This window comes from Misgurnus anguillicaudatus, chromosome 10 (assembly GCF_027580225.2).
Source record: "Misgurnus anguillicaudatus chromosome 10, ASM2758022v2, whole genome shotgun sequence".
NCBI classification, from domain to species: Eukaryota; Metazoa; Chordata; class Actinopteri; order Cypriniformes; family Cobitidae; genus Misgurnus; species Misgurnus anguillicaudatus.
In genome coordinates this window covers 10,538,639-10,545,125 of record NC_073346.2, presented here as the reverse complement: position 1 = coordinate 10,545,125, position 6,487 = coordinate 10,538,639, and the positions used below count along the sequence as shown (strand labels likewise).

Below are 6,487 nucleotides of genomic sequence, written 5' to 3'. Positions count from 1 at the left end.
ATAAGGTTCTATCTAACATTTTTGTCAAAATTGAGTTATTCACATATTTTTACTCTGTGACAACTTATTTACATTATGTGATGTTTTATTTTAAGTTTTGTACATTTTGGGACGTTTTATTAAAAAAACAAAAAGGTTCTATCTACAAAATCGAAATCTAAGTTGGCTCTATAAGGTTCTATCATCGTGAGCTAATCAGCACTTCGAATGCACAGAAGGGGACCAATCAGGATCAACTTTATGGGGTGGTTTCTCAGACAGGGATTAGCTTAAGCCAGAACTAGAATTTAGTTTCATTAGAAAATATTTAACAAACATGCCTTACTAAAAGTATTACTTTTGTGCATTTTGAGGCTAAATGAAGGGCACTGATGTATTTTAAGATATGTCAGTGCAAGTTGTTTTCAGTTTTGACAGCTCCGTGAAACTGTCCCTATATGTGGTGTTGCCGGCTTTGTCCTTGACGACAGGAAAAATCAGAGACACACAATATCTGTGAGGATTATGGCACGCAACGCAAAGTTTTTAAGAAACCTTAAGATCGACAGCCCGAAGTTTAGGCAAGTTCACCCTACTATAAAATCCAGCTTAAACTGGTGAGATGGTTTTAGCTGGTCTCCCAGCTTGGTTTTTGCTGATATTGCTGGTATAGCAAGCTGGTCTAGCTGTGTTTTGGTCACTTTTTAAGCTGGTCTAGCTGTGTTTTGGTCACTTTTTAAGCCGGTCCAGCTGTGTTTTGGTCACTCCCAAGCCGGTCCAGCTGTGTTTTGGCCACTTTTTAAGCTGGTCTAGCTGTGTTTTGGCCACTTTTTAATCTGTTCCAGCTGTGTTTTGGTCACTTTTTAAGCTGGTCTAGCTGTGTTTTTGGTCACTTTTTAAGCTGGTCTAGCTGTGTTTTGGTCACTTTTTAAGATGGTCCAGCTGTGTTTTGGTCACTTTTTAAGCTGGTCTAGCTGTGTTTTGGTCACTTTTTAAACTGGTCTAGCTGTGTTTTGGTCACTTTTTAAGTTGGTCTAGCTGGACTTATCTGGTCATGCTGGAAGACCAGATGACCCACCAGCTTGACCAGCTTTGCCAGGCTGGTTGGACCAGCTTACACCAGCTACTTCCGCCTTAAACCAGCTAGGGCCAGCTACCAGCTTGTGCTGGTCTTTGCTGGATTTTTCAGTAGGGGCAGTCTTTTTTTTAGGTCTTGCTGAGGAGATTGTTTTCATAGTTAGACACCACACTAGCCAGCAGTGCTAGCTTCTTAGTTCCTGATATTAAGAGGCAAGCACTAATATAAAAAATACAGAAAAAACGAACTAAACTATCCTACCCAAAAAAGTGTGTTTACAGTAAGTTATGATTGTTATGTCAAAATGTAAACATGTGAAAGATTGTTAAAGCAGTTACCTCAGTATTAAAATGATTTCAGAATGATTGTAGCCTGTGCTGCTCAATCCTACTGAAAAATCCAGCAAAGACCAGCATAAGCTGGTAGCTGGTTTTAGCTGGTTTAAGGTGGCAGTAGCTTAGTCCAGCTAGACCAGCTTAAAAAGTGACCAAAACACAGCTAGACCAGCTTACTACACCAACAATACCTGCTAAAACCAAGCTGGGAGACCTGCTAAACCAAGTTTTGAGACCAGCTCAAACCAGCTCACCAGCTTATGCTGGTCTTAGCTGGATTTTTTAGTAGGGAATGGTATAACATGCTAAAACAAAATTTTCTATTTTGTAATGAACCCGACATATACAGGAGGATGGTAGAGAAACTGAGGCAGAAGAGGGAAGAAGCAATGTTGTAAAGGAGCAATGTAAAATCAGACTTTTAGAGATAAAAGTGCTAAAAATAAAAATATTAAATGTCATAGAAAGGATTAAAATGTTACTTTCTAACACATGTTAAAACATTGTTACAACATTAATTTTATATTTAATGTTTAAATAATGTTTTGGCAGATAGAACCTTATAATTCTTTGAGAAAAGTGTTGTTTTAGAATTAGAAGGTTCTATCTGCATTTGACCCCTTCCAAAAATCCACATTTAGAAATTTGAGAGGATTTTGATATTGTATATTTAGAATACATTTAGGGTCCCTGTTATTTTCATGTTTGAAAGAGACTTCTTCCCTATATAAGTTTTCCTATATGTAATGCAAAAACTTTGAAGCTCAATATCTCAAAACTGCTCAGAACGCAGATAGAACCTTATAATTCCAAGGGGACGATTTTAGGCATGATGTCCTCAATGTCAATTAACCTTTCTATATCTCAAGTGTCATATCTGTGATTTGTTGATACATAACTGTTCATGCGCATCACTTACATTTTCAATAAACACATAAAGATTACAGTTTAAACAGAACCACTGTAATCTCTGAACACATTCTGAACATTTCTATAACCTGAATGTGTCAATGTACGATCCAAATCCTGCTTGTTGCATTGACAACTTAGGGAAATAATGATGTGGTGGAAGCCAGGTCACTACCATGTGGTAATTTGCAACATACACATTGACATCCTGTAACAAAGAAACAATCATCAGATACATACAAATGTATTCAGTTTTCAATAAAATATTTTAGATTGTTACTTTACTTTACCATTAGGCAAAAGTTCAAAATCTATCATTTTAAATTAAACAAATAAAATTAGTTCCTTTGATATTTTTCCATCTCATTTTACTACTAAAAAAAGATTTTATTGTTGCTTCTGATAGTCCTAAAGACAAAAGATTGAAACGCAACAGCACGATTGAGCCAACAAAAACAATTTGTTCCTTCAGGTCAACGTTGGGGTCCAACACATGTGCAACCTGAAAAATATTAACAAAAAAGTAAAGAGGATAAACTAATGCTGCGTTTACGTCCTATGGTATTTATGGTAAATACCAAAAGCCGATGTGGAAAATGCACATTAACACCTCCTCATGTGGTATTTTCCAATGGGCAACTTGTAGAATATTTTGATGCATGAGTTGCTGAGATGAGATAACCTTTGAGTTTTTCAAAATGGCGGAGAGCAACACAAGAGTCTGTGAATGATAAGCATTGTACTAAACGTTTTTTTGCTACTGTTAGCGCATAGTTTTTGTAGCCTACACAATGTTGTGTCATTGACAATTGTAATATAATGCGTAAACACTCAATGTCAGTTTTAAAAATACCTTTATGGTTTGGTGTTACCTGCCCTGAGCAGTCAATAGGAACCTCCTAGTAATGAGCAATCGGGCAATTTACTCACGTGATACAGTACGACAACAAAAGCACTTGAACACAACACACAGTTAAATACCAGTTCACAAATGGAAAATCTGTGAATCATGTGAAGGCAGCATATGATCATGTTTTAAAGGTGACATAGAACGATTGAATGGCGTATTTATCCTTGTTCTGTGATGTGACATCACTTGACGCTGATTGGCTGCCTTTGCTGCCACTCAGAAGAATGCAACTTCAGAACACGGACAGACCAAAATTTTACAGAAAGAAGAGCACACCTTGAAATGCAACTCGCTATTTCGCCTTGAACTTCACGAACACTGCTGCAATTTACTTCCTGTTGGAGGCGAGAGGCCTGATGTATGCAGATTTTTTTGAAGGGGAGGGAATTTAATGAGAGTGAGGGGAGTGAGAGGCATTTTACGTAATATGAATCGGTTGTTCAGATTATCATTTTCTCGCTTACATTTCCAAAGGAGGAATTTCTATGAAACGGAGATGTTCAAATGTCTAGCACTTTTCGTATGTTTGCGAATGTAAAAACGTACAAGGGAAAGACAAGGTATAAAACTTTTCATTCTCTGTTACCTTTAAGATTTTTATTGTATCCAAAAACAAATCACTACCATTTTCTGAAGATGTTCTGGTAATGGTTTGCCGCACACTCCTTTATTTGGAAGCAGGTCCTCTACTGCCCAGAAGGGCTTGTGGCTTGTAGTCATACTATGACGTGTACTTTTCACAAGGTGGCTGGACACCCTACTGAAAAATCCAGCTAAAACCAGCATAAGCTGGTAGCTGGTTTAAGGTGGTTTACGCTGGTCCTACCAGCCTGACAAAGCTGGTCATGCTGGTGGGCCAGCTGGTATTCCAGCATGACCAGCTAAGTACAGCTAGACCAGCTTAAAATGTGTCCAAAACACAGCTAGACCTACACCAGCAAAACCAGCTTCCTACACCAGCAAAACCAGCTTAAACCAAGCTGCAGACCAGCTAAAACCAGCTCACCAGCTTATGCTGGTCTTAGCTGGATTTTTCAGTAGGGCAGCAGCTATTAAAAAAAGCAAAGTAAAAAACAACAATATGAATTATCACTTCATCTCAATCAAATATGTTTAAACTTTCTACCACAACAGCATCTTCATACCTGAAATTCTACTGCATACTCCAGCAGTCTCAGTAGATTTGGAGGATTGAGGACTCTCTGCCATGGCTGTACCTAAAACACATAAGCATTATATGTTACACACATACTTTATATATATTTACATGCAAACAGTGATAATATATTACCCAAAATTATCTTTCCATTGTAATCAAACTGTATTTCGGAGTTCTTGTCTGCAAGTTGTCTTAACGGTTTCATTGCCTTATTTGCACAATATTTCTTGCCATGAAAACATGGGATGATGGCTTCATCATGTTCAGGAAGTAGTTATTTTTCTTCATATCTGAAAAGAATTGCTTAGCTGTCTGATTGTTTATTTTTTCCTGCAAGCTCCGGGACAAGGCCAATCTTCCTTAAGGAATCCTTAAGATCCTTACTATTGTTCTGATGGAACACATCACATAAAACATAATGGTCACATTAACCAGTTACAGGGTGACCATCTTGATCAGGTGGTTCTTTTTGGTGGATAAGCCACAGCAAGCTGACTTCCAGGTAATTTTCAGATGCCTTGTTGATATACTTGATATACTTCAGATGGATGCAATAATCGACCTTCAAAAGGATGAAAGAATTTCTGTGAATGGGTAGACACAGTAACATTTGGTACATGTTTCCATGAAAGCAGGAGATCCGCGTAATCGCGAGGGCTCTCTGCTCTGATGTTGAATTTCACAGAGTAGACAACTCCACACGGGCAGGTTATAACAGCCCAGACACCTAAAGTGAAAGACATGTCAACTCAAAATCCATGAATACGCAGTATGTTTGTATCTAAACATTTTTAAAACCTCGCAGCTTAAAATGGACAAAATCACTTCACCCCCGTTTAAAGGGCAAAATGATTATGTAAACAATAACTTGTATCTTGTACAAGACTTTTATGCTACCTTAATACATAACTGTACAGTTTGACTTACCAGATGCACCCCACACTTTTTCAAAAACCTTGTTGTAGGTGACTCGATTTGACATCCTCTCTTTTAGCCATATGATTAAATCCATCTTAGATCCTTTGTGATCTATTCCACACCCCTTACAAAGAGCCCTTACTTCCTCAGTCTAAAAAAAGGCAACATTATTGAGAGAACAAAACTGAATATATTAGTGAAAATGAAACAAAAAACAATACCCTGAGATTTAGCAGCTCATCAGTAAGCCTTTCTTCTGTAAGTGGTATGTCATCCTCAGTTGAGTCTTGTGAAACATGAAGCTTAGCATATTCTGTATTGAGAACCACGTTGGATGACCTAGTATGAATACCAATCCATGGAGCCCAAAAGCTGTAGCTTGGTTGCACAATAAAGGGGTTCTTTATCCCACCTAATAATGAAAAGGAAATTAGCTAAACTGCAGTAAAGAACAAGTAAAAGTCTGTATATATCTGAAAAGTGATGCTAGACATAGCCTACTTGTATCATCTCTACTGTTACTGCCTCCCAAAACTTCTCACCATCCACATGGCCATCATAATTTGGAGGAGGGGGGTCAATTTCACTAACTACAATCAATAAAATAAAAATATAAAGCATAGTATTTAAAAGTAGGGTACATTTAGATTAGATTAAGTTATATTGCTATTTATGAATGAATGCAATCTATGTCCAAGAAATGAAAGGTTTATATATAAAAAATGTGGTCATGATTGGAAAAAAATATTTGGTGAATGGATCTAAGAAAATACAGTTATAAATAAATATTTGAATATTTCAATTAAACTATAACGTATAAACTCAAATTTAAAGGTAAACATACCAGGCATGCTCTCTTTTTGTGCAAGTCCATTATGACTACACTGGGGTAGTGCCCACAAGTAACACAACTGTAACTGTAGTCTAGTTCGGTCATGGCCTCAAAGTGCAAATAAGCTTGTAGAACAAGTTCATGTTTAGGGAAAGGCCCACCTTCAGTTGCATGTAATATTTCCATTACCCTACTTACAGTGGTACTAGTAAAAAAATAGAACATTGAATGAATTAAATCAATAAAAGTGACTTGAAAAGTTCATGTACAATTTATAGGAAAACAACATTAGGATTTTGACATAACTGTATTGAGTTCCGTAGGACCATGCACAAGTGCAATGATAAAAGAATGTGATCATTGAAAT

At 37.1% G+C, this 6,487-nt stretch overlaps 1 long non-coding RNA gene across 1 annotated transcript; it reads right to left on the bottom strand.

The window, feature by feature from the left end:
* Nucleotides 1-4,968: 4,968 nt before the first annotated feature.
* Nucleotides 4,969-5,731, bottom strand: LOC141349238 (uncharacterized). The gene is made up of 3 exons (XR_012371696.1): nt 5,510-5,731; nt 5,298-5,439; nt 4,969-5,097 (listed from the first exon to the last, which is right to left on the bottom strand). It is a non-coding gene; the product is annotated as an uncharacterized lncRNA (long non-coding RNA).
* Between the last annotated feature and the right edge of the window lie 756 nt (nt 5,732-6,487).